The sequence below is a fragment of the Cariama cristata genome, unplaced genomic scaffold, assembly GCF_000690535.1.
Source record: "Cariama cristata isolate BGI_N322 unplaced genomic scaffold, ASM69053v1 scaffold4905, whole genome shotgun sequence".
Taxonomy (NCBI): Eukaryota; Metazoa; Chordata; class Aves; order Cariamiformes; family Cariamidae; genus Cariama; species Cariama cristata.
In genome coordinates this window covers 283-9433 of record NW_009616806.1, presented here as the reverse complement: position 1 = coordinate 9433, position 9151 = coordinate 283, and the positions used below count along the sequence as shown (strand labels likewise).

At 39.5% G+C, this 9151-nt stretch overlaps 1 protein-coding gene across 1 annotated transcript in view; it reads right to left on the bottom strand.

Annotated features, from left to right (window-relative positions):
• Positions 1-9151, bottom strand: part of SLC22A15 (solute carrier family 22, member 15) — a 34794-nt gene that overhangs the window by 25376 nt on the left and 267 nt on the right. The window lies entirely within an intron of this gene.

The following is a 9151-nucleotide window of genomic DNA, read 5'->3' as shown; positions in this document are numbered from 1 at the left end:
TACAAAGCATCAAGTTCAGTGACAGAAATTAGCAAAAGTTTTACTACATGTTTAAACAGTTAGCACAGCAGCTGACTACATGCTGGTAGACTGAAAACATGAGTCCAGAATTGCTTCAGGCAGTATAGCCTAAAGTATTTGCATTTTTGTAGTATGCTGGCTGGACTACATACACCACCACTTAGGAAAGGTAAACGTACCTATTTAGCATGGACTAACATTCTGCATCTCAAAGTGCTGGGACAGGACTTGCCACTGCTACGACTGGATCACCCTGAGCAAGGGAAATAAAGTCACCCTCACATCATAGGTTGACAGGACTCTGAACATGAATAAGGAAATATTATTTTTCTGCCTTTAAAAACAAGATGCAGAAAGAAAGCCTAGATGCCTTATTAAATATCTACACATAAACTTCCAGTTCCTCTCTGCCAAAAATGCTCACGCGCTGGTAAGTTACAGAAACAAGCCAATAAACAAGAACCAAAATTACAAAAAGCACTATAAATACTACCTCTGCTTAAACAGCAATATTGAAGAAAGTTAAATTACATTGATGTGGAATCAAGTGCCAAGACTGCTCAGCTGAACACCAGCTATACGGTTTCATCAATACCACATCAGACATGCCAGTCTACTCTTCTTGGGGAAAGAAGGACTTGTAGGAGAACAAAGCAAAAAAGTGCCAGAAGTTCCTATTGCAGTTTATGGATATAGTACAAACCAGTCCAGGATTGAACTGTCTCAATGGTATTCTAGAATAACATGAAGAAAAGTCAGCAACTGCTGGTAAAAAAAAAAAGCAGGAATTGCGAGCTGACAAGTATCAGGCAGAGTTTAGTCCTGCTTCCACAAGCATGACTATTCTGTGGTCTGCATTTCATCTTTGTCCCTCTTTCTCTCCATATCTTCCAGCCTGCTTTGGTTATCAATACATCCAAGTCACAGCCAGTATCAAAGATCAACAACCAGAGATCAAAGTTTGTACCTTAGCACGCTGTTTGGGACATTGCCAAAGAATATTGGGTGAGCATCTTGGTCTCACAGAGGGAGTTCTGCTAAGACCATGAGAAGAGCACATTCTCAGCTGTGCCTGGACCTCCTTGCTACCAAATGACTAAAGCATTTAACTTGGTAAAAAGATGCAATAAAAGCATACACCAATTACTTCAGAAGTTTCTGCTATTTAAATATCCAGGCTAAAAGACATTGCTGACAGTTGTCTGAGTGTTTTCATTCATTTCTTCATTTTAAGGACTTGCCTGAGGATAAGCAATTGGATCTACTTGTTTTGTTATTTGCTTTTTTTTTTTTCAAATTAAGTGTCCTGGGTTTACTGCTATTTCAGACCAACATGATGCTCCAGAACTGAAAGAACATTTTTTTTCCAATTTTGTGGTGGAACTTGCTAAACTAGTGCTTTTCAACTTACAGCCTACAGGCCCCTGAATTACTTCTTAAAGCTGTCAGTCTCAAATTTACTGTACAAGGATTTAACATCTTCAGTGTGAAGTCTGTAGAGGGTCTGCAAATTGAAAGAGATTGAAAAGCTCTGGTCTTTATGTATTTTTAAGACAACAACAACTGAACAGCATACCACAAACAGAAAGCTGGAATAAGCTATACATACAACTCTCTTCAGCTTTCCTTACCTGAGAATCTCAAAAGCTTCATTGTGCCTTCCAAGGCAAATTCTTAACACCCTTTCCCCCCTAGTGCACCAGGATTAGCAAAATGACCAGGTGAACACAATGTTTAACCAGGTTAAGTCCCAAACTTAGTCAGAGATCATATTGTAAACAGACAAGACCTAGAAAACAAATGCTATTGCTCCAGAGGGTCTCTGATGCCCAGAGTACCAGTCCCACTGGGTTGGTACTTGCAAAAAGCAAGCAGAGGTTTCCCTTAATGCAAACAATCCACACGAAGCACTACATTACATATAAATGGAAGTAGTTACATTAACTACTCCAGCTAAAAAAAAAAGCATTTGAGAGCACAACATTTTATTTGGGGTCAGATATAAAGAGCAACAATCATGTGCAAGTTGGAAACAATTATCCTGAGTTCAATTACACATCTACTGGTTCTATTACCTGAGCGAAAAGGGAAATTAGAGTGTCTAAAATGGAGGAAGTATCACTGCAGAGAGCCCTGATGATGTGGCTTGCTAGTGGAAAAACACAAGTAATTTATTGCATACAAAACATGGGAAGTTAGAGACTGTGTGTACACATGGGCAGGGAAGAAGGAAAGGGAGATAATGTGTCATAATACAAATATTTTTAATCCATAGTCTTTGCTATCCAGTAGAATTACATCTGTTAACTCCCTGGCTCATCTTCTGAGGGTGCTCAGAGGACAGACTGGCCAGATGGATTGTTTCAACAGTTTACCAGGCTGAAAGCCATCTTGATTAACAGCAGAAGATGGGATTTCTTCAGCTCCCACTGAATCCAAGTGCCACCCCATTGCACAAAATATTCTAAGTAACAGTAACTTTATTGTTAATAATGAAAACATCTCCCTGTGTTTTACCCACATACCATATAAAGATGCCATGTAAGATACTCTTATCACTTAAGTATACTACATGTATTACTAATATTAACCAAATGAACGCTGCTGATTCAACATACCGAAACTTTGTAGCTGTAAGTGTAAACCCATCCTTTTGCTGAGAATCCTGAGGCGCAGTGTAAGATAAGTTCTACAACCACATTTCTCTGATTGCTGAAATGTGGAATTTCTATGTATCACGCTGTGTTTTCTTCTAAGTTTTGTAACTTTGTCTTACTCTGCTCATCTGGTCAGTGCTTCAAAGATAATCACTAAAATCATACAGATTTCATAACACACTGCCTCCCAGTCACCTTCCATTCCCAGTTGTTAAAAGACATTGCAAAAGCAAGGCATTCAGCCACAGCTACAATAAAGAGCTCCAGAGCAAGTTCCTTTTGACAACGTCACTCTTTACACAGGATGTAGCCTTCACTTCTTTAAGAAAATGTTGGTGCTTCTTTTTAAATACGCAGAACAACCTGCTTCTTTCCCTCTGTTGCTAGGCCTTCAGAATGTCTACCTGTCTGTGCTTCTCGCTATGCCCATCAGCAGTAATTCTGTTAAGGTCTTTACAACAGCACATTGAACAGGCATCTTCTAGGACTGAACTGCACAGAAACTGAAGTCAGCCTTGTAAGTTAAATTGCAAAAGCTGACTAGATGTGTTTATATGGATACCTACACACAGAACATGTGGCTTGAGTGTCAGACTGAATGTAGGGATCATTAGAAGAGCAAGATGACTTAGCAATTGTGAATGTCGCTTAGAACGACCTAAATATGAGCTCAATTGCATGTGCTTTGCAGCTCAGATGCAGCTAAAGGGAAGGTCTGAGAGCTGCAGCTCATGTTTCTTCTATACCTCAAGCTTGCTCCGGCCATACTTTTCCCCTGTATACAAGCATAAATTAAAAGCTTAGCTACATGGATGATACACTGTTTGGGCTAAGACACAACAGTTTTGAGGAAAGATGGAGATGCAGTCAGCTGATAAGGTATTCATGACTCCCCTCCACTCAGGATTGTTTTTTGAAAAAAACGATAGCAAGTTAGCCATTTAAGGGAAGCAGTTATTAGAATTCAGACTTCTGCATTATATCGGAGAGTTAAGGACCCCACTGCTAATGAAGCATGTCACAACTCAGCACTGTTATTTCAGGTTTTCTGCAGAATATAGCGCAATGTCTGCATCACCTGCATTCATGTTTTTAAGTCTATAACTATATCAGAAAGGGAAAGTGATTGCTTCTTTTAAGGAACAGTTAAGGATCTGAAAGTAGCTACAGAAAGACAGACCACACTAGGTCTTGACCACATTTCTGATTCTTCTGGCAGCTATATTTTACTTACAGAAGGCCACTAAACAACCAAGGAGTCTTGGTTAACATCTAAATGAAATGCAACATGTGACCAAAGAACTACCTTTTTTTCCTTAAAGCATTCCTACCTCCCAATTAGAGCAAATGGTAGGATTGGTCTTCACTTCGAAGTTCCATCAACTTTCAGGTGGAAATATTCTTAGCTAAATGAGTAGGAGTATACCTTTCTGTGCTATTAGTTTACATACTTATGCCCACCTAGTTTATTTTTCTTCTGAAGCAGGAATAAACTATACCAGATCAAGGAATTATATTAAGTGATGCAACTACTCTAAAAGCCTTCATCACTTCTACAAGGAAAGCAACAGCATCCTTTACACCTAGTTTATTTTTCTTCTGAAGCAGGAATAATATATTTCCTTGTTCTGGTATAGTTTAAGTGATGCAACTACTCTAAAAGCCTTCATCACTTCTACAAGGAAAGCAACAGCATCCTTTAGCATAAGGACGTTCAGAGTAAGATAGAATGCACAAAAAGATGTGGGAATGAGAAGCTTACTTCAAGAAATGAAAATCTGGGCCCCTTCTTTTTACGTTTGTATTCATGCCACATTTGAAACCACCCCTCTGTGTAAGTGGCTATATGTTTGACACATTCCGCAAATGCTTTCTTGAGAATCAGAGGAACCTAAAACTCTTACTTCTCCCACAGACATAAAGAAAAAAGCCAAAGAGTGTGTAAGTGGCTATATGTTTGACACATTCCGCAAATGCTTTCTTGAGAATCAGAGGAACCTAAAACTCTGGCTTTTTTCTTTATGTCTGTAGGAGAAGTCAAAGAGTGAAGTAATCAAAGTGAAGGAAGGTTACATGGTAATTCTGTAAATCCCTTTTATGTCTGCCACCTTGCTTGCATACCTTACAGATATTTGTACTTGAACTATGTCTAAGTTACAGTGCAAGTAACTTTGGGTAAACAGCATACTTTTTGTGAAGCCCCTGCAACACCTTCAGCACCCTATACTAGCAATTGTAATGCAATTTGTGTAATACCCATCTCTTTCCTTCATTTTAAATTGTTCATTACATTTCAGATTTGTTTTGCACTTTCTATTCAGAAAGTCCTAATAGTATACCTCATCAAGGACTGGGAATAAGCTGTCCAATTTATGATGAATCCTGGCTAGTTCAAAGAACAGCTTCATAGACTTGAGCAAACTTAAGTATTAAAAGAAGATTTACTGACAAAGTATTTCATTATTGTCATTACAACTACAGAGTGATGTCTCATGCCATTAAAGTGGTAGAACATGTATGGGGGTAGATAAGAAATGTCAAGAAACAGAGTTAAACATGGCTATGTATGGGATCACATCTGTATCCTATCTGAACATAGACACTACTTCTTTTGAGTTATTTCTAAAGATTTGGGATGAGCCCACCTTACTTAAGCTACATGTCCCAGAATCTGCTTTCCCTCAAAACATTTGTGCAGATGGGTTGATTAAAGTACAGCTTTCTGCATTGGGGTATTCTAATGACAGAAGTCATACATGATCCTGCTGCCAACAAAGAGGTGTCAGCAGCACCACTCATTATGGCTGCACTGCATCAAGAATGCCTTTGCCTTAAAACAAACTATTATTCAAGAAACTTGATGTTACCATATTAACTGTTTTTCCATCTTCCCTTCAGTTAGTAATAAGTCCCTAAGACGGAAGGAAATACCACCCTTAGTAATTATCCATACTGCTGTGCAACGCACATCACCCAATTTTAGGTAAAGCCTTTTTCAGCTATGCAAACAAGACTTCCCTTTTAAACTCTAACATGTTTTAAAAAGCCTTTTAGTATGTAGGAACATACTTCCATTCTCAGATTTCTGCAGGTTGTTTGGACTTGGGCAATCCTGCAGCTCAGATTCACTGGCAAAGTCAAACCTCTTTCAACCGCCTATGTCGAGATCAAGAAACCTTTTTTTTTTTTAATATGCTTGTATACTCTCAAGCATCTGATCAAGATGTGAGATTTTGTCTAATGTCGCTACACACTAAAACACCAAAAGACACTATTCTTTAATAATGCTTTAATAGAATTTCTTCAAAAGGTAGTGAGCACATTTCTAATAATAAATAGGTGTCAAGCAATTATTTCTACTTCACAGTCAAGTCCTAAGTATTTTATGAGTTATCAGCTCCCTTTATTCCTCCCTCACTCTCAAAGATACATGGGAAATGCAAGACTAATCCAGCCTCAAATTCATATCATTAGTCTATCCCCACATTCTTCAAGTAAACAGGTCTTTGTGTAATTCCATAGATTTTGGAAAAAAAAGTCTACCTTAGCTGTTGTCACCCCATTATAAAGTCAGCAACCACTGCTACAGAGCATTCCTAAAAACTTTCCAAAGTCCTGTTAAGTTGGTAGTGAATAAGCCAGGCATACCTTAATACAGTAACAGCTCAACAAGTTAATGAATACCAGGAGTAGGTAGCACAGGAATAATATAAATCAGTGAAGAAGCAATGAAGATGAAAGCAGCAGCCCACAAGACTTACGCTTAATCTAGTTTTACACTGACAACGCACAAAAACATTTTTCCAGCTACAAGCAACCTGAAGGCTTTTTGCCAGAGCATCAGCAAGTTCATTCCACCCATCGAGTACCTGTTTGCTCAAGCCCACATGAAAATTGACTATCATGTGGAAAGTCTCACCCACACAGACATGAGTGTTTGGTACAACTTGCCTCAAAGAAGTCCTGCGAGCTAAACCATGTTTGTAATTAGGATTCAGAGACCAGATACATTGGCATATCAGTAAGTCTACATGGTAGAAGTAGTTTACTGTAGAAATTTATATGAGAAGAAAAACACTAAGATGAGGGAACGTACCTATATAGTATGAAACTCCAGAGACTAGAAACATGCAGAGATGAAAAAGCACAAAAGGCTACAAGGAACACAAGAACATCTGCTGGGAATCATATGGGGCAGGGAAAGCACAGAGTTTAAGCTCAGTATATTAGCATCAGAGATGAATGGACTCGACACAGCAAAGAAAAATAGTTCTCACCCATGTGGTATTCTTATCTACAAATGTAGAAATCTTTTTTTATACCAATAGGCCAATGTGAAAATACAAGCCAGCTAAGGGAGCACATGGGAAGGGACAGGGAAACAAGCAGTGAAATGGAATAATCAGTCCAGAGCCAGCGACAGACTAAAAGGAGTTCTCATTCTACAGACAGATGCTGCATCTAATCCACTAAAAGAGCCCATCGTTACCTAAATGTGCATCACACACACCAGATACCTTACTTACCTTTGGGTCCATCCTCCAAGACAGACGACAAACCAGAAAAAAGACAAAACACCGGTCATGGAATCTGCCTTCAGTCTTGTTCTTGCACATTCCAGTTACACATTATGTAACTTGGCACCAATAAAGGAACACTAAAAGCAACCAGCCACCCAAGCAGGAACTAGTTGTATAAGTCCAAATCTATTCAAGGACTGAAAGACAACAAGCTTCACATCTAAGTCCCTTACAAACTCCTGCACCTGCATGATCTTAAGCAAAGAAAACATCAGTCAGGGGATGATTCTCTTTGGTAAAGTTCAAGAATTAAAGATAACATGAGAAGAAAAAAAACAAAACAGACCTGCAAACCTGCTACTTTTTTTCTTTATTCCGAATTAGTTCTGGGATTTTTAAAGATCTTTGTTTACTTCTCCCATGAGAAATGCAAGTTAATCCATTAAAAATAAAACAAACAAAAGCATTACAGAACAGCTGACCCATACTACTTAAAACTCTGGGAATACAGAGCACTTGTCATGGTTGCAGTTAATTCCAGAACATGACCAGCGCTGGAAGAAAAAAATAACTATTGCTTCTTTAATCCCTAATCTTCAGTGAGCATACAAATTTTCTAGCCAGTCAACCGGCAGAACAAGATCTAAGCAATGTCTAATTTTAAAAGATTAATCAGCTAAATCAGTTAAAAAAAATTTTAAAAAAGAGTGAAACAGTACAAGGAAACAGAAATCTACAAAGCTTTTGCTGTCATCATCATAGTTTTGCAACCAAGTACAGAGTTCCCAACTGACAGGACTGGGTATCTGAATCTTCTTCAGTCATCTCATAAAGCTTCTTGATACTTCTGTCAGTCCCCTAGCTGCCAGGAGAAGACATCTTCAGTCTCATGGCTGGTGACTGGAAGTTCTTGGTTACTACAAAATACTGGTCAGCAGAGGTGGGAGACACTTAAGTTCCCCTCTTGCCTCCTGCAGCTGTTAAGTTTCCACAGTGGCAGTAACCCAGCATTTGTCAGCCTAGCTCAATTCACTACAATTAAGTTTTGGAAGAGTTAACACAGAATAAGCCGAACTCCTGTCAGATTCAAACTATACTTTATGCCTAGACCTGACTGTGAAGGTGCACATATTATCCTCATCTCCCCTGCCCACTCCCACAGGACTAGGCACAAAGATTAATCAAAGCTGGAAATAAAGACAACAAACCTGGTTGCAGAGCACATCAACTTGGTCATGCAGTCTCTGAACGATATTACAGCACTCCAGTGTTACTTTGGACTCCATCTTTATCACAAAACTTAAGACAGTTCAGTTTTGTATCCCACAGAACACAAACCTGACTACTCAAACTGTACAGCCTTGTGCAAATACCTAATGCAGAGACATTGCCCCTACCTTCTAAGAGTTAAGTCAAGGCAAACCAAAGTACCCTAAGCAGTCCTAGGCTATCAGCTGATTAGATCAGAGCTTCTGCACACAGAGGCATCAGTGACCACCTGTAGCTTTTCAGACATTTCCAACACAAACAAGCCACACGCAACGCAGAAATCACTAGCCTAGGCCATTAACTCTAGTTCGTGTAGGATTCCCAGCAAAGTCTCTGACAGAAGTCATTGTCTTCCAGCCCAGCTAATGGAAGTCTCAGTTTAATTTCACTTCGACAGCCCTTCACCTGACAAGCTGCGTACTCCCAATTTCCTCACCAGGAGACACAAGGCATAACTCCTCAGGCAACACGGCACAGGTAGCACCAGCCATTTGCCCCAAACTCACTCTGCAGAAGTTCACTCTGCCTTTGGACAGAGGTCACCTTTGTCCCTGGAGCACAGCAAACTGCTGCAAGCGAAATTCAGGGCAGACGACCAGTTACTGCCACCAGCAGAAGACTTCCAACACCAACCTTCACAGCAGGCAGCACTCACCACAGGCACATCCACCCAACCACTTGAGA